Genomic DNA, 21,575 nt, shown 5'->3' on the forward strand with positions numbered 1-21,575 from the left:
CTAACCTAACCTAACCTAACCTAACCTAACCTAACCTAACCTAACCTAACCTAACCAACCTAACCTAACCTAACCTAACCTAACCTAACCTAACCTAACCTAACCTAACCTAACCTAACCTAACCTAACCTAACCTAACCTAACCTAACCTAACCTAACCTAACCTAACCTAACCTAACCTAGACCTAACCTAACCTAACCTAACCTAACCTAACCTAACCTAACCTAACCTAACCTAACCTAACCTAACCTAACCTAACCTAACCTAACCTAACCTAACCTAACCTAACCTAACCTAACCTAACCTAACCTAACCTAACCTAACCTAACCTAACCTAACCTAACCTAACCTAACCTAACCTAACCTAACCTAACCTAACCTAACCTAACCTAACCTAACCTAACCTAACCTAACCTAACCTAACCTAACCTAACCTAACCTAACCTAACCTAACCTAACCTAACCTAACCTAACCTAACCTAACCTAACCTAACCTAACCTAACCTAACCTAACCTAACCTAACCTAACCTAACCTAACCTAACCTAACCTAACCTAACCTAACCTAACCTAACCTAACCTAACCTAACCTAACCTAACCTAACCTAACCTAACCTAACCTAACCTAACCTAACCTAACCTAACCTAACCTAACCTAACCTAACCTAACCTAACCTAACCTAACCTAACCTAACCTAACCTAACCTAACCTAACCTAACCTAACCTAACCTAACCTAACCTAACCTAACCTAACCTAACCTAACCTAACCTAACCTAACCTAACCTAACCTAACCTAACCTAACCTAACCTAACCTAACCTAACCTAACCTAACCTAACCTAACCTAACCTAACCTAACCTAACCTAACCTAACCTAACCTAACCTAACCTAACCTAACCTAACCTAACCTAACCTAACCTAACCTAACCTAACCTAACCTAACCTAACCTAACCTAACCTAACCTAACCTAACCTAACCTAACCTAACCTAACCTAACCTAACCTAACCTAACCTAACCTAACCTAACCTAACCTAACCTAACCTAACCTAACCTAACCTAACCTAACCTAACCTAACCTAACCTAACCTAACCTAACCTAACCTAACCTAACCTAACCTAACCTAACCTAACCTAACCTAACCTAACCTAACCTAACCTAACCTAACCTAACCTAACCTAACCTAACCTAACCTAACCTAACCTAACCTAACCTAACCTAACCTAACCTAACCTAACCTAACCTAACCTAACCTAACCTAACCTAACCTAACCTAACCTAACCTAACCTAACCTAACCTAACCTAACCTAACCTAACCTAACCTAACCTAACCTAACCTAACCTAACCTAACCTAACCTAACCTAACCTAACCTAACCTAACCTAACCTAACCTAACCTAACCTAACCTAACCTAACCTAACCTAACCTAACCTAACCTAACCTAACCTAACCTAACCTAACCTAACCTAACCTAACCTAACCTAACCTAACCTAACCTAACCTAACCTAACCTAACCTAACCTAACCTAACCTAACCTAACCTAACCTAACCTAACCTAACCTAACCTAACCTAACCTAACCTAACCTAACCTAACCTAACCTAACCTAACCTAACCTAACCTAACCTAACCTAACCTAACCTAACCTAACCTAACCTAACCTAACCTAACCTAACCTAACCTAACCTAACCTAACCTAACCTAACCTAACCTAACCTAACCTAACCTAACCTAACCTAACCTAACCTAACCTAACCTAACCTAACCTAACCTAACCTAACCTAACCTAACCTAACCTAACCTAACCTAACCTAACCTAACCTAACCTAACCTAACCTAACCTAACCTAACCTAACCTAACCTAACCTAACCTAACCTAACCTAACCTAACCTAACCTAACCTAACCTAACCTAACCTAACCTAACCTAACCTAACCTAACCTAACCTAACCTAACCTAACCTAACCTAACCTAACCTAACCTAACCTAACCTAACCTAACCTAACCTAACCTAACCTAACCTAACCTAACCTAACCTAACCTAACCTAACCTAACCTAACCTAACCTAACCTAACCTAACCTAACCTAACCTAACCTAACCTAACCTAACCTAACCTAACCTAACCTAACCTAACCTAACCTAACCTAACCTAACCTAACCTAACCTAACCTAACCTAACCTAACCTAACCTAACCTAACCTAACCTAACCTAACCTAACCTAACCTAACCTAACCTAACCTAACCTAACCTAACCTAACCTAACCTAACCTAACCTAACCTAACCTAACCTAACCTAACCTAACCTAACCTAACCTAACCTAACCTAACCTAACCTAACCTAACCTAACCTAACCTAACCTAACCTAACCTAACCTAACCTAACCTAACCTAACCTAACCTAACCTAACCTAACCTAACCTAACCTAACCTAACCTAACCTAACCTAACCTAACCTAACCTAACCTAACCTAACCTAACCTAACCTAACCTAACCTAACCTAACCTAACCTAACCTAACCTAACCTAACCTAACCTAACCTAACCTAACCTAACCTAACCTAACCTAACCTAACCTAACCTAACCTAACCTAACCTAACCTAACCTAACCTAACCTAACCTAACCTAACCTAACCTAACCTAACCTAACCTAACCTAACCTAACCTAACCTAACCTAACCTAACCTAACCTAACCTAACCTAACCTAACCTAACCTAACCTAACCTAACCTAACCTAACCTAACCTAACCTAACCTAACCTAACCTAACCTAACCTAACCTAACCTAACCTAACCTAACCTAACCTAACCTAACCTAACCTAACCTAACCTAACCTAACCTAACCTAACCTAACCTAACCTAACCTAACCTAACCTAACCTAACCTAACCTAACCTAACCTAACCTAACCTAACCTAACCTAACCTAACCTAACCTAACCTAACCTAACCTAACCTAACCTAACCTAACCTAACCTAACCTAACCTAACCTAACCTAACCTAACCTAACCTAACCTAACCTAACCTAACCTAACCTAACCTAACCTAACCTAACCTAACCTAACCTAACCTAACCTAACCTAACCTAACCTAACCTAACCTAACCTAACCTAACCTAACCTAACCTAACCTAACCTAACCTAACCTAACCTAACCTAACCTAACCTAACCTAACCTAACCTAACCTAACCTAACCTAACCTAACCTAACCTAACCTAACCTAACCTAACCTAACCTAACCTAACCTAACCTAACCTAACCTAACCTAACCTAACCTAACCTAACCTAACCTAACCTAACCTAACCTAACCTAACCTAACCTAACCTAACCTAACCTAACCTAACCTAACCTAACCTAACCTAACCTAACCTAACCTAACCTAACCTAACCTAACCTAACCTAACCTAACCTAACCTAACCTAACCTAACCTAACCTAACCTAACCTAACCTAACCTAACCTAACCTAACCTAACCTAACCTAACCTAACCTAACCTAACCTAACCTAACCTAACCTAACCTAACCTAACCTAACCTAACCTAACCTAACCTAACCTAACCTAACCTAACCTAACCTAACCTAACCTAACCTAACCTAACCTAACCTAACCTAACCTAACCTAACCTAACCTAACCTAACCTAACCTAACCTAACCTAACCTAACCTAACCTAACCTAACCTAACCTAACCTAACCTAACCTAACCTAACCTAACCTAACCTAACCTAACCTAACCTAACCTAACCTAACCTAACCTAACCTAACCTAACCTAACCTAACCTAACCTAACCTAACCTAACCTAACCTAACCTAACCTAACCTAACCTAACCTAACCTAACCTAACCTAACCTAACCTAACCTAACCTAACCTAACCTAACCTAACCTAACCTAACCTAACCTAACCTAACCTAACCTAACCTAACCTAACCTAACCTAACCTAACCTAACCTAACCTAACCTAACCTAACCTAACCTAACCTAACCTAACCTAACCTAACCTAACCTAACCTAACCTAACCTAACCTAACCTAACCTAACCTAACCTAACCTAACCTAACCTAACCTAACCTAACCTAACCTAACCTAACCTAACCTAACCTAACCTAACCTAACCTAACCTAACCTAACCTAACCTAACCTAACCTAACCTAACCTAACCTAACCTAACCTAACCTAACCTAACCTAACCTAACCTAACCTAACCTAACCTAACCTAACCTAACCTAACCTAACCTAACCTAACCTAACCTAACCTAACCTAACCTAACCTAACCTAACCTAACCTAACCTAACCTAACCTAACCTAACCTAACCTAACCTAACCTAACCTAACCTAACCTAACCTAACCTAACCTAACCTAACCTAACCTAACCTAACCTAACCTAACCTAACCTAACCTAACCTAACCTAACCTAACCTAACCTAACCTAACCTAACCTAACCTAACCTAACCTAACCTAACCTAACCTAACCTAACCTAACCTAACCTAACCTAACCTAACCTAACCTAACCTAACCTAACCTAACCTAACCTAACCTAACCTAACCTAACCTAACCTAACCTAACCTAACCTAACCTAACCTAACCTAACCTAACCTAACCTAACCTAACCTAACCTAACCTAACCTAACCTAACCTAACCTAACCTAACCTAACCTAACCTAACCTAACCTAACCTAACCTAACCTAACCTAACCTAACCTAACCTAACCTAACCTAACCTAACCTAACCTAACCTAACCTAACCTAACCTAACCTAACCTAACCTAACCTAACCTAACCTAACCTAACCTAACCTAACCTAACCTAACCTAACCTAACCTAACCTAACCTAACCTAACCTAACCTAACCTAACCTAACCTAACCTAACCTAACCTAACCTAACCTAACCTAACCTAACCTAACCTAACCTAACCTAACCTAACCTAACCTAACCTAACCTAACCTAACCTAACCTAACCTAACCTAACCTAACCTAACCTAACCTAACCTAACCTAACCTAACCTAACCTAACCTAACCTAACCTAACCTAACCTAACCTAACCTAACCTAACCTAACCTAACCTAACCTAACCTAACCTAACCTAACCTAACCTAACCTAACCTAACCTAACCTAACCTAACCTAACCTAACCTAACCTAACCTAACCTAACCTAACCTAACCTAACCTAACCTAACCTAACCTAACCTAACCTAACCTAACCTAACCTAACCTAACCTAACCTAACCTAACCTAACCTAACCTAACCTAACCTAACCTAACCTAACCTAACCTAACCTAACCTAACCTAACCTAACCTAACCTAACCTAACCTAACCTAACCTAACCTAACCTAACCTAACCTAACCTAACCTAACCTAACCTAACCTAACCTAACCTAACCTAACCTAACCTAACCTAACCTAACCTAACCTAACCTAACCTAACCTAACCTAACCTAACCTAACCTAACCTAACCTAACCTAACCTAACCTAACCTAACCTAACCTAACCTAACCTAACCTAACCTAACCTAACCTAACCTAACCTAACCTAACCTAACCTAACCTAACCTAACCTAACCTAACCTAACCTAACCTAACCTAACCTAACCTAACCTAACCTAACCTAACCTAACCTAACCTAACCTAACCTAACCTAACCTAACCTAACCTAACCTAACCTAACCTAACCTAACCTAACCTAACCTAACCTAACCTAACCTAACCTAACCTAACCTAACCTAACCTAACCTAACCTAACCTAACCTAACCTAACCTAACCTAACCTAACCTAACCTAACCTAACCTAACCTAACCTAACCTAACCTAACCTAACCTAACCTAACCTAACCTAACCTAACCTAACCTAACCTAACCTAACCTAACCTAACCTAACCTAACCTAACCTAACCTAACCTAACCTAACCTAACCTAACCTAACCTAACCTAACCTAACCTAACCTAACCTAACCTAACCTAACCTAACCTAACCTAACCTAACCTAACCTAACCTAACCTAACCTAACCTAACCTAACCTAACCTAACCTAACCTAACCTAACCTAACCTAACCTAACCTAACCTAACCTAACCTAACCTAACCTAACCTAACCTAACCTAACCTAACCTAACCTAACCTAACCTAACCTAACCTAACCTAACCTAACCTAACCTAACCTAACCTAACCTAACCTAACCTAACCTAACCTAACCTAACCTAACCTAACCTAACCTAACCTAACCTAACCTAACCTAACCTAACCTAACCTAACCTAACCTAACCTAACCTAACCTAACCTAACCTAACCTAACCTAACCTAACCTAACCTAACCTAACCTAACCTAACCTAACCTAACCTAACCTAACCTAACCTAACCTAACCTAACCTAACCTAACCTAACCTAACCTAACCTAACCTAACCTAACCTAACCTAACCTAACCTAACCTAACCTAACCTAACCTAACCTAACCTAACCTAACCTAACCTAACCTAACCTAACCTAACCTAACCTAACCTAACCTAACCTAACCTAACCTAACCTAACCTAACCTAACCTAACCTAACCTAACCTAACCTAACCTAACCTAACCTAACCTAACCTAACCTAACCTAACCTAACCTAACCTAACCTAACCTAACCTAACCTAACCTAACCTAACCTAACCTAACCTAACCTAACCTAACCTAACCTAACCTAACCTAACCTAACCTAACCTAACCTAACCTAACCTAACCTAACCTAACCTAACCTAACCTAACCTAACCTAACCTAACCTAACCTAACCTAACCTAACCTAACCTAACCTAACCTAACCTAACCTAACCTAACCTAACCTAACCTAACCTAACCTAACCTAACCTAACCTAACCTAACCTAACCTAACCTAACCTAACCTAACCTAACCTAACCTAACCTAACCTAACCTAACCTAACCTAACCTAACCTAACCTAACCTAACCTAACCTAACCTAACCTAACCTAACCTAACCTAACCTAACCTAACCTAACCTAACCTAACCTAACCTAACCTAACCTAACCTAACCTAACCTAACCTAACCTAACCTAACCTAACCTAACCTAACCTAACCTAACCTAACCTAACCTAACCTAACCTAACCTAACCTAACCTAACCTAACCTAACCTAACCTAACCTAACCTAACCTAACCTAACCTAACCTAACCTAACCTAACCTAACCTAACCTAACCTAACCTAACCTAACCTAACCTAACCTAACCTAACCTAACCTAACCTAACCTAACCTAACCTAACCTAACCTAACCTAACCTAACCTAACCTAACCTAACCTAACCTAACCTAACCTAACCTAACCTAACCTAACCTAACCTAACCTAACCTAACCTAACCTAACCTAACCTAACCTAACCTAACCTAACCTAACCTAACCTAACCTAACCTAACCTAACCTAACCTAACCTAACCTAACCTAACCTAACCTAACCTAACCTAACCTAACCTAACCTAACCTAACCTAACCTAACCTAACCTAACCTAACCTAACCTAACCTAACCTAACCTAACCTAACCTAACCTAACCTAACCTAACCTAACCTAACCTAACCTAACCTAACCTAACCTAACCTAACCTAACCTAACCTAACCTAACCTAACCTAACCTAACCTAACCTAACCTAACCTAACCTAACCTAACCTAACCTAACCTAACCTAACCTAACCTAACCTAACCTAACCTAACCTAACCTAACCTAACCTAACCTAACCTAACCTAACCTAACCTAACCTAACCTAACCTAACCTAACCTAACCTAACCTAACCTAACCTAACCTAACCTAACCTAACCTAACCTAACCTAACCTAACCTAACCTAACCTAACCTAACCTAACCTAACCTAACCTAACCTAACCTAACCTAACCTAACCTAACCTAACCTAACCTAACCTAACCTAACCTAACCTAACCTAACCTAACCTAACCTAACCTAACCTAACCTAACCTAACCTAACCTAACCTAACCTAACCTAACCTAACCTAACCTAACCTAACCTAACCTAACCTAACCTAACCTAACCTAACCTAACCTAACCTAACCTAACCTAACCTAACCTAACCTAACCTAACCTAACCTAACCTAACCTAACCTAACCTAACCTAACCTAACCTAACCTAACCTAACCTAACCTAACCTAACCTAACCTAACCTAACCTAACCTAACCTAACCTAACCTAACCTAACCTAACCTAACCTAACCTAACCTAACCTAACCTAACCTAACCTAACCTAACCTAACCTAACCTAACCTAACCTAACCTAACCTAACCTAACCTAACCTAACCTAACCTAACCTAACCTAACCTAACCTAACCTAACCTAACCTAACCTAACCTAACCTAACCTAACCTAACCTAACCTAACCTAACCTAACCTAACCTAACCTAACCTAACCTAACCTAACCTAACCTAACCTAACCTAACCTAACCTAACCTAACCTAACCTAACCTAACCTAACCTAACCTAACCTAACCTAACCTAACCTAACCTAACCTAACCTAACCTAACCTAACCTAACCTAACCTAACCTAACCTAACCTAACCTAACCTAACCTAACCTAACCTAACCTAACCTAACCTAACCTAACCTAACCTAACCTAACCTAACCTAACCTAACCTAACCTAACCTAACCTAACCTAACCTAACCTAACCTAACCTAACCTAACCTAACCTAACCTAACCTAACCTAACCTAACCTAACCTAACCTAACCTAACCTAACCTAACCTAACCTAACCTAACCTAACCTAACCTAACCTAACCTAACCTAACCTAACCTAACCTAACCTAACCTAACCTAACCTAACCTAACCTAACCTAACCTAACCTAACCTAACCTAACCTAACCTAACCTAACCTAACCTAACCTAACCTAACCTAACCTAACCTAACCTAACCTAACCTAACCTAACCTAACCTAACCTAACCTAACCTAACCTAACCTAACCTAACCTAACCTAACCTAACCTAACCTAACCTAACCTAACCTAACCTAACCTAACCTAACCTAACCTAACCTAACCTAACCTAACCTAACCTAACCTAACCTAACCTAACCTAACCTAACCTAACCTAACCTAACCTAACCTAACCTAACCTAACCTAACCTAACCTAACCTAACCTAACCTAACCTAACCTAACCTAACCTAACCTAACCTAACCTAACCTAACCTAACCTAACCTAACCTAACCTAACCTAACCTAACCTAACCTAACCTAACCTAACCTAACCTAACCTAACCTAACCTAACCTAACCTAACCTAACCTAACCTAACCTAACCTAACCTAACCTAACCTAACCTAACCTAACCTAACCTAACCTAACCTAACCTAACCTAACCTAACCTAACCTAACCTAACCTAACCTAACCTAACCTAACCTAACCTAACCTAACCTAACCTAACCTAACCTAACCTAACCTAACCTAACCTAACCTAACCTAACCTAACCTAACCTAACCTAACCTAACCTAACCTAACCTAACCTAACCTAACCTAACCTAACCTAACCTAACCTAACCTAACCTAACCTAACCTAACCTAACCTAACCTAACCTAACCTAACCTAACCTAACCTAACCTAACCTAACCTAACCTAACCTAACCTAACCTAACCTAACCTAACCTAACCTAACCTAACCTAACCTAACCTAACCTAACCTAACCTAACCTAACCTAACCTAACCTAACCTAACCTAACCTAACCTAACCTAACCTAACCTAACCTAACCTAACCTAACCTAACCTAACCTAACCTAACCTAACCTAACCTAACCTAACCTAACCTAACCTAACCTAACCTAACCTAACCTAACCTAACCTAACCTAACCTAACCTAACCTAACCTAACCTAACCTAACCTAACCTAACCTAACCTAACCTAACCTAACCTAACCTAACCTAACCTAACCTAACCTAACCTAACCTAACCTAACCTAACCTAACCTAACCTAACCTAACCTAACCTAACCTAACCTAACCTAACCTAACCTAACCTAACCTAACCTAACCTAACCTAACCTAACCTAACCTAACCTAACCTAACCTAACCTAACCTAACCTAACCTAACCTAACCTAACCTAACCTAACCTAACCTAACCTAACCTAACCTAACCTAACCTAACCTAACCTAACCTAACCTAACCTAACCTAACCTAACCTAACCTAACCTAACCTAACCTAACCTAACCTAACCTAACCTAACCTAACCTAACCTAACCTAACCTAACCTAACCTAACCTAACCTAACCTAACCTAACCTAACCTAACCTAACCTAACCTAACCTAACCTAACCTAACCTAACCTAACCTAACCTAACCTAACCTAACCTAACCTAACCTAACCTAACCTAACCTAACCTAACCTAACCTAACCTAACCTAACCTAACCTAACCTAACCTAACCTAACCTAACCTAACCTAACCTAACCTAACCTAACCTAACCTAACCTAACCTAACCTAACCTAACCTAACCTAACCTAACCTAACCTAACCTAACCTAACCTAACCTAACCTAACCTAACCTAACCTAACCTAACCTAACCTAACCTAACCTAACCTAACCTAACCTAACCTAACCTAACCTAACCTAACCTAACCTAACCTAACCTAACCTAACCTAACCTAACCTAACCTAACCTAACCTAACCTAACCTAACCTAACCTAACCTAACCTAACCTAACCTAACCTAACCTAACCTAACCTAACCTAACCTAACCTAACCTAACCTAACCTAACCTAACCTAACCTAACCTAACCTAACCTAACCTAACCTAACCTAACCTAACCTAACCTAACCTAACCTAACCTAACCTAACCTAACCTAACCTAACCTAACCTAACCTAACCTAACCTAACCTAACCTAACCTAACCTAACCTAACCTAACCTAACCTAACCTAACCTAACCTAACCTAACCTAACCTAACCTAACCTAACCTAACCTAACCTAACCTAACCTAACCTAACCTAACCTAACCTAACCTAACCTAACCTAACCTAACCTAACCTAACCTAACCTAACCTAACCTAACCTAACCTAACCTAACCTAACCTAACCTAACCTAACCTAACCTAACCTAACCTAACCTAACCTAACCTAACCTAACCTAACCTAACCTAACCTAACCTAACCTAACCTAACCTAACCTAACCTAACCTAACCTAACCTAACCTAACCTAACCTAACCTAACCTAACCTAACCTAACCTAACCTAACCTAACCTAACCTAACCTAACCTAACCTAACCTAACCTAACCTAACCTAACCTAACCTAACCTAACCTAACCTAACCTAACCTAACCTAACCTAACCTAACCTAACCTAACCTAACCTAACCTAACCTAACCTAACCTAACCTAACCTAACCTAACCTAACCTAACCTAACCTAACCTAACCTAACCTAACCTAACCTAACCTAACCTAACCTAACCTAACCTAACCTAACCTAACCTAACCTAACCTAACCTAACCTAACCTAACCTAACCTAACCTAACCTAACCTAACCTAACCTAACCTAACCTAACCTAACCTAACCTAACCTAACCTAACCTAACCTAACCTAACCTAACCTAACCTAACCTAACCTAACCTAACCTAACCTAACCTAACCTAACCTAACCTAACCTAACCTAACCTAACCTAACCTAACCTAACCTAACCTAACCTAACCTAACCTAACCTAACCTAACCTAACCTAACCTAACCTAACCTAACCTAACCTAACCTAACCTAACCTAACCTAACCTAACCTAACCTAACCTAACCTAACCTAACCTAACCTAACCTAACCTAACCTAACCTAACCTAACCTAACCTAACCTAACCTAACCTAACCTAACCTAACCTAACCTAACCTAACCTAACCTAACCTAACCTAACCTAACCTAACCTAACCTAACCTAACCTAACCTAACCTAACCTAACCTAACCTAACCTAACCTAACCTAACCTAACCTAACCTAACCTAACCTAACCTAACCTAACCTAACCTAACCTAACCTAACCTAACCTAACCTAACCTAACCTAACCTAACCTAACCTAACCTAACCTAACCTAACCTAACCTAACCTAACCTAACCTAACCTAACCTAACCTAACCTAACCTAACCTAACCTAACCTAACCTAACCTAACCTAACCTAACCTAACCTAACCTAACCTAACCTAACCTAACCTAACCTAACCTAACCTAACCTAACCTAACCTAACCTAACCTAACCTAACCTAACCTAACCTAACCTAACCTAACCTAACCTAACCTAACCTAACCTAACCTAACCTAACCTAACCTAACCTAACCTAACCTAACCTAACCTAACCTAACCTAACCTAACCTAACCTAACCTAACCTAACCTAACCTAACCTAACCTAACCTAACCTAACCTAACCTAACCTAACCTAACCTAACCTAACCTAACCTAACCTAACCTAACCTAACCTAACCTAACCTAACCTAACCTAACCTAACCTAACCTAACCTAACCTAACCTAACCTAACCTAACCTAACCTAACCTAACCTAACCTAACCTAACCTAACCTAACCTAACCTAACCTAACCTAACCTAACCTAACCTAACCTAACCTAACCTAACCTAACCTAACCTAACCTAACCTAACCTAACCTAACCTAACCTAACCTAACCTAACCTAACCTAACCTAACCTAACCTAACCTAACCTAACCTAACCTAACCTAACCTAACCTAACCTAACCTAACCTAACCTAACCTAACCTAACCTAACCTAACCTAACCTAACCTAACCTAACCTAACCTAACCTAACCTAACCTAACCTAACCTAACCTAACCTAACCTAACCTAACCTAACCTAACCTAACCTAACCTAACCTAACCTAACCTAACCTAACCTAACCTAACCTAACCTAACCTAACCTAACCTAACCTAACCTAACCTAACCTAACCTAACCTAACCTAACCTAACCTAACCTAACCTAACCTAACCTAACCTAACCTAACCTAACCTAACCTAACCTAACCTAACCTAACCTAACCTAACCTAACCTAACCTAACCTAACCTAACCTAACCTAACCTAACCTAACCTAACCTAACCTAACCTAACCTAACCTAACCTAACCTAACCTAACCTAACCTAACCTAACCTAACCTAACCTAACCTAACCTAACCTAACCTAACCTAACCTAACCTAACCTAACCTAACCTAACCTAACCTAACCTAACCTAACCTAACCTAACCTAACCTAACCTAACCTAACCTAACCTAACCTAACCTAACCTAACCTAACCTAACCTAACCTAACCTAACCTAACCTAACCTAACCTAACCTAACCTAACCTAACCTAACCTAACCTAACCTAACCTAACCTAACCTAACCTAACCTAACCTAACCTAACCTAACCTAACCTAACCTAACCTAACCTAACCTAACCTAACCTAACCTAACCTAACCTAACCTAACCTAACCTAACCTAACCTAACCTAACCTAACCTAACCTAACCTAACCTAACCTAACCTAACCTAACCTAACCTAACCTAACCTAACCTAACCTAACCTAACCTAACCTAACCTAACCTAACCTAACCTAACCTAACCTAACCTAACCTAACCTAACCTAACCTAACCTAACCTAACCTAACCTAACCTAACCTAACCTAACCTAACCTAACCTAACCTAACCTAACCTAACCTAACCTAACCTAACCTAACCTAACCTAACCTAACCTAACCTAACCTAACCTAACCTAACCTAACCTAACCTAACCTAACCTAACCTAACCTAACCTAACCTAACCTAACCTAACCTAACCTAACCTAACCTAACCTAACCTAACCTAACCTAACCTAACCTAACCTAACCTAACCTAACCTAACCTAACCTAACCTAACCTAACCTAACCTAACCTAACCTAACCTAACCTAACCTAACCTAACCTAACCTAACCTAACCTAACCTAACCTAACCTAACCTAACCTAACCTAACCTAACCTAACCTAACCTAACCTAACCTAACCTAACCTAACCTAACCTAACCTAACCTAACCTAACCTAACCTAACCTAACCTAACCTAACCTAACCTAACCTAACCTAACCTAACCTAACCTAACCTAACCTAACCTAACCTAACCTAACCTAACCTAACCTAACCTAACCTAACCTAACCTAACCTAACCTAACCTAACCTAACCTAACCTAACCTAACCTAACCTAACCTAACCTAACCTAACCTAACCTAACCTAACCTAACCTAACCTAACCTAACCTAACCTAACCTAACCTAACCTAACCTAACCTAACCTAACCTAACCTAACCTAACCTAACCTAACCTAACCTAACCTAACCTAACCTAACCTAACCTAACCTAACCTAACCTAACCTAACCTAACCTAACCTAACCTAACCTAACCTAACCTAACCTAACCTAACCTAACCTAACCTAACCTAACCTAACCTAACCTAACCTAACCTAACCTAACCTAACCTAACCTAACCTAACCTAACCTAACCTAACCTAACCTAACCTAACCTAACCTAACCTAACCTAACCTAACCTAACCTAACCTAACCTAACCTAACCTAACCTAACCTAACCTAACCTAACCTAACCTAACCTAACCTAACCTAACCTAACCTAACCTAACCTAACCTAACCTAACCTAACCTAACCTAACCTAACCTAACCTAACCTAACCTAACCTAACCTAACCTAACCTAACCTAACCTAACCTAACCTAACCTAACCTAACCTAACCTAACCTAACCTAACCTAACCTAACCTAACCTAACCTAACCTAACCTAACCTAACCTAACCTAACCTAACCTAACCTAACCTAACCTAACCTAACCTAACCTAACCTAACCTAACCTAACCTAACCTAACCTAACCTAACCTAACCTAACCTAACCTAACCTAACCTAACCTAACCTAACCTAACCTAACCTAACCTAACCTAACCTAACCTAACCTAACCTAACCTAACCTAACCTAACCTAACCTAACCTAACCTAACCTAACCTAACCTAACCTAACCTAACCTAACCTAACCTAACCTAACCTAACCTAACCTAACCTAACCTAACCTAACCTAACCTAACCTAACCTAACCTAACCTAACCTAACCTAACCTAACCGAGTCGCATTCGAAGCGCCAAGATAGCCGCTCACTGCCAAGTGCCGCTCCGCACCGAAAAATCTTAAAAAATCGCGGAAAAATAGTAATTGTGAACCGATTTTTACGCGCAAAGTGTCAAATTGTGCGGGAAAGTGAGTGCATTATAACAGTGAAATTTTGAAATCAAAAAAGTGAAAACCGAGTGAGTGGAAGGTGAAAAACCCTAATTTTGAGTTTTTTCTGATCTTAAAACGGCGCGGACGGCCGATTTAGATCGATGACCCCCCTTTTTTAAAGTGCCTTCACTAGGGCATTTGGAAGACCTACAAGCTCGGCTTAGTCCCGGATTTTTCCCGTGGGAAATGACTGAGCTATAAAGGAAAAAACAAAAACCACGTGGACACGTGGTCGTGGATCCCGACGCAGCCGGGAGCTTCGAGCACTATACAATCAAAGAGCCCGCTGCGACGAGCCGTCCGACACTTCGATCACGAAAATTGGACAAGTGGGAGCCGAGATAAGACACTTTTAAATTTTGGCAATTTTTAAAAATTTTTATTTTAAAAATAAGATCGACGACGTATTACTTAAAAATAATATATCGATACAACTCGCCGAGTTCTACTTACATTCCAAAAATCAAAAAAATCCAACTTGAAATTACGAAGATATAGACTTTTAAAATTTAAGGGTTGACACGTGCTACCCTTAAACGAACCCCTGACAAAAATCTTTGTATATGTTAAATTAAGGCTAGTAATTCTAAGACTATTTGTGCTTTTATTTGTGTTTTTAGGTTTAAATTTTAAGAAATACGCAGTTTTTAATAAAAAATAAGGGGTTATTTCGTTTTTAAAAATCGGGGGTGTAAAATTTTAAGGGTTTCATAAAATTATTGAATAGTTCTCTTCAAGACGCAAAAATCAAGCCCAAACACGGGTAGCTTAGAGTGAAAACTGCCAATTTTAGAACAAATCGGCCATTTTGACGGCCATCTTGAAAAGTTTGAATCAGCTCTAACTAGTGAACCATAAGTCGTGGAGAGACGTGGTTTTCGTAGCTGACATAGCGAGGGGAGCCAGAATCGAACAAACCACCTACCGACTCTATCTAGAGTTGGAAGTAGAGCCTGTCAATAAACACCGCAAACGAACAGACAAAAGGCCCCTTCACTTGGCAGAGAAAGCCGCGTCCTTCTAGCTACAAAATTGGCGGAGTAGTGATCTTTTAAAAATTTTGTCGGCCATCTTGGCCGCCATCTTTGAAGGATTAAAACTTCCATAGCTCGGTGGTTTACCGGCCGATTTGGACGCGATTTCTTTTGTACATAATAATACGGGTTAAGGGACAGCGGGACCTTACCAAAACTGCTCTAGGTAGAGTCCCTCTACCCAAAATAAGAAAATTTTTTGTACTTACCTGGGCACACTTACCTGCGTGTAGACACGTTGACTGGTGATCCGGAGCTGCATTACCTGGACGCCATCTCGCAGAGTAGAGCACCTGTAAAATAAAATAGTATATAAAAATTACATTTAAACAAGACATATATATCTCTCTGGGTAGTACAGACAGCACGGCTTATATTTTGACCGAGCCTATTGGGCAAATAAAATCTCTTCTTTATTTTTATTTATTTTATTTTCTTTATTATACTTTATTTTATTATAAATTGACACTACCTAAATTTTGACACATTGGCGCAGCCAAGTGACTACATAGAGAAATTTCTTTTTTGTATTTGTTATCTACAGTGTGAGCCCGAGTACTGACTAGTGACTCATCTTATACATATTGACTACTGTTTTTCTCTGTTATTTTAACGGTTACAACAAAAGGGGCAGCTCCTTTTACAACTTTTACAAAACTGTCTGCCCCTCCGCATCACATTGTCAAAATGTTTGGACTTGGACTCCGCACACCTGTTAAAAGACAGGAGAGCCATAAGTCACCCCCAAAGGTGATCGTTCGCAAAAGTATAGACAGGTGGGAGGCCGCTGAGCGAAGCGAAGAACTGACTGCGAAAACATTTCCAGAAATAACAAAGACCAATGCGACAACGCAGGCAGGCCCTGCAGAAACAACTAAGGCGGCCACCAAGCCAGCTGAAAACATCACCGCCGCGCGCAGGGCATCAACGGGAAATGACGAGTCCCCCAAAAGATTCTACGTTAGCAGAGCAGCAGAAGCGGCAGCCTGTCTGAATAAGGCGAAGGCCCATCTGAGGGCCTCACGAAACCTTAAGACAGAGATAAAAGAGGGGGTTGAAAAGGCACTCACACGACTACTTGAGCTAGTCAAGGAAGCTGAAAAAGAGCTCAAGACGAAGGGAAGTACAACGGTGAGGGGAGTGAGAGCGTTTGATGCTCCCCCTTGCAGCTCCGCCCCCTCTCCCTCCTCTACCTCTGACGAAAGCCTAATCATGGCACGTTTAGAGGAGCATACAAACCTGATGCGGGAAAGCGGCAGGAGAATGGAAGAACTGAAGGCGACGATTGAAAGACATGCCGAAAAAATGGAAAAGATAGAAACGCCTACCTACGCTGGGGTGACCGCGACCCAGAGCGACAGGGCGCATCAAAAGCGCACGCTGCACTCGGTCGCGGTCACCTCAACCGTGGAGACGGAAACAGGAGAAGAGGTGCTCGAAAGAGTAAGGAAGGCCATAGACGCTAAGGAGGGATGGGTAAAAGTGGAGAGGGTAAGAAAGGCCAAAAATAGAAAAATAATAATGGGCTTTGAGTCTAAGGAAGAACGGGATAAAATAAAGGACAGAATAGGAAAAGAAGGTGGCAGCCTCACTATCGAGGACGTGAAAAACAAGGATCCGCTGGTCAGGCTTGGGGATGTACTGACGGTAAATACCGATGAGGACATCCTCAAGGCTCTTCGGAACCAGAATGGGGCTGTATTCCGCGGCCTCGAGGAGGGGGAGGATAGGATGACAGTGAAATATAGAAGGAGAGCCAGAAACCCTCACACTAACCATGTAATTGTAAGCGTTTCGCCCAGTGTCTGGAGGCGGGTAACGGAAATAGGCTATGTTTATATAGATCTTCAGCGGGTTAGAGCAGAAGATCAGACCCCGCTAGTCCAGTGCACGCGCTGCCTGGGGTACGGCCACGGAAAACGTTTCTGCAGCGAACAAATTGAGAAGTGCAGTCACTGCGGGGGACCTCACATGCGGGCAGAGTGCGCGGACTGGCTCGCGGGCGAGAACCCCTCCTGTTGTAATTGTGTGCACGCAAAAATGGAAAAAACGGACCATAGTGCTTTTAGCCAAGACTGCTCAGTTCGACGGAGGTGGGAGGCACTAGCCCGGGCCACGGTGGCCTATTGCTAAAGTGGTCCAGGGCGTCCAATCTCCAGCTGGGCAAAAATTGGCGAAAAGCACGAAGCAATACCTAGTGGCCCAAGCAAACTTGCAGCGTAAGGCACTCGCTACCCATGAGATAATGTTTGAGGCAGCAGAAAAGAAGATAGCTCTCGCGCTGCTTCAGGAACCCTATGTTGGGGGGATTGGTAGAGTGAGGGACTACAAAGGGGTGAGAATTTTCCAGTGCACGAACTCCGGTGACGCAGTCGTCAAATCAGCTATTGCTGTATTTGATGACGAAATTGATGTGATTCAGCGCCCGGACCTGACCACTGCGAATATTGTAGTGGTCAAATTGAGAACCAGTGCCTGGGAAATTGTGGTCGCTTCGTTCTACTTTGAGCCTGACCAAGCAATCGAGCCGTATCTGGAGCAGCTAAAAGAGATCAAGCTGAAAGCAGGGAACAACAAAATTATAATAGGGGGGGACTCGAATGCAAAAAGCACTTGGTGGGGCAGCTTGAAAGTCGATAGTAGAGGTGAGGAGTTGGCGGGAGCGCTTGAAGAGATGGACATGCAGATACTGAATGTAGGAGATACCCCTACATTTGACACAATACGGGGAAATAAGACATACTCCAGCTTTGTTGACATCACGGCCTGCTCAGCGGATGCGCTGTCCCTGGTGGAGGACTGGAGGGTAGACGACAGCATGACAAGCTCAGACCACAACACGGTAATGTTTAAAGTGAGGTTATTAAAATCAAAGGGAATCGATATAAGTAGAACTACAAGAAGGTATAACAGTAAAAAAGCAAACTGGAGTCAATTTCATGAGAAACTGGCCCGGTTTCTAACGGAAAACAACATAAATACAACAAATATTGAAAATATAGATGCTAAAGATAAATTAGAATATATAGTAGAAACATATATAAATATAATAACAAAAACATGCAATAGTACGATACCGAAAAAGAAAACAGTAAACAAACTTACCCTTCCATGGATGTCCGAGAAACTGGAAACACTCAAGCGGGGGTTGTCCACCAGGAAAAATAGGATTAAGTGTGCTGCGCCTGTCCGTAGGGCGAAAGTCATCTCAGAGTACCTAAAACATAAAGAAATATATGAGACCGAGGTCGTCAAGGCTCAAACTGAGAGCTGGAAGGCGTTTTGCGGGAGGCAGGACAGAGAGGGGGTTTGGGAGGGAATATACAGGGTAATAGGTAGAACAAGGAAAAGGGAGGAAGACTTACCTTTGGAAAAGGACGGTCGTAAGCTCAAAGCTATAGAGTCGGTAGCACTGCTCGCTGAAACCTTCTATCCTGAGGATACGGAGGCCAGTGACAACGATGAACACCGCTTAGTAAGAGCAAGAGCAGAGAGACCCATTGTAGCAACCCATGGTGACGTATGGGATCCCCCTTTCACCTTGGCCGAGCTGCAAACAGCTACCCGATCCTTTAATCCCAAAAAAGCCCCTGGCGCCGATGGATTTACAACGGACATCTGTCGACACGTAGTCGAACATGATCCCACCCTGTTCCTCAGTCTGCTAAACAAATGTCTGCTGCTGCACCATTTTCCTGCAGCCTGGAAAGAGGCAACTGTGGTAGTGCTCCGCAAGCCGGGGAACAGTACTTATACCCACCCAAAATCGTACAGACCTCTAGGCCTATTACCAGTTCTAGGTAAAATCTTAGAAAAAATGTTAGTCACACGATTAAAACATCACCTGCTGCCAAGGATGAGCCTCCGACAGTATGGGTTTATGCCCCAAAGGAGCACCGAAGACTCCCTCTATACCCTCATACAGCACATTCGACATAAGCTGGACGAGAAAAAGATTGTAGCACTAGTGTCTTTGGATATAGAGGGAGCCTTCGATAGCGCTTGGTGGCCGAAAATTAAAACACGACTGGCGGAGGAGAAATGTCCCTTAAATCTAAGGGGCCTCCTCAATAGCTACATGTGTGACAGGAAGGTCAGGGTAAAGTATTGCGGAGAAGAGCACGAGAGAGCGACGGGGATGGGATGCGTGCAGGGATCCATCGGTGGCCCAATTCTCTGGAACCTGCTTCTCGATCCACTCCTGAAGCATCTGGAGGGCAGAGGGGATTATGTGCAAGCTTTCGCAGACGACGTAGTTTTGGTTTTTGATGGTGAAACAGGCTTAGAGATTGAAGGACGCGCAAATGCTGCACTCGAGCGTGTCGGAGCGTGGGGTGTCGCAAACAAATTGATCTTCGCACCACATAAAACGCATTCATTGATCATAACGCGTAAGTTGAAATATGACGCCCCGCGCCTTAGCATGGGCGGGATCGGCATCAGCGCGTCCCGAGAAATAAAACTATTGGGGGTCATCATTGATGACAAGCTTACTTTTAATGCACACGTAGCCGGAGTATGCAAAAGAGCAACCGGGGTATATCACCAACTGTCTCGCGCTGCCAAAATTAACTGGGGCCTCCACACAGAGGTAATCAAAATCATCTACACCGCGGTAATAGAACCTATAATCTTGTACGCCGCCAGCGTATGGGCACCGGCTGTAAGCAGGCTAGGGATACAGAAATCCCTCAACACCGTCCAACGAGGATTCGCGCAAAAACTGTGCAAGGCATATCGTACCGTCTCCCTGAACTCAGCTTTGGCGTTGGCTGGGATACTGCCTCTCGATCTTCGCATCCGCGAAGCAGCTTCATTGTATGAAGCAAAGAGAGGGGTAGCGCAGCCGATGCTTCGGGGCAGGGAGGTGGAACGAATGATCTCGGCATTGACATCTCCGCACCCTGCCGAGCGCATGGAGCTGGAGATACAATGCCTGGTGGACCAGGAACAGGTAGACTTAAACAGCGATTTTGATTTACGCATCTACACCGACGGCAGTAAGATTGACGGTAGGGTCGGGGCTGCGCTATCCTTATGGGAAGGCGCGGCAGAGACCAAGGCCCTCAAGCTTACATTGTCGCCGGTTTGTACCGTCTACCAGGCGGAGCTTCTGGCTCTATGTAGAGCAACACATGAGGCTGCTGAGCACAGGGCAAAAAGTGTTGGAATTTATTCTGACTCTTTGTCGGCGCTTCAAACAACAGCAAATTGGAACGCCCT

The sequence above is a fragment of the Bombyx mori genome, chromosome 7 (assembly GCF_030269925.1).
Source record: "Bombyx mori chromosome 7, ASM3026992v2".
Classification (NCBI taxonomy): Eukaryota; Metazoa; Arthropoda; class Insecta; order Lepidoptera; family Bombycidae; genus Bombyx; species Bombyx mori.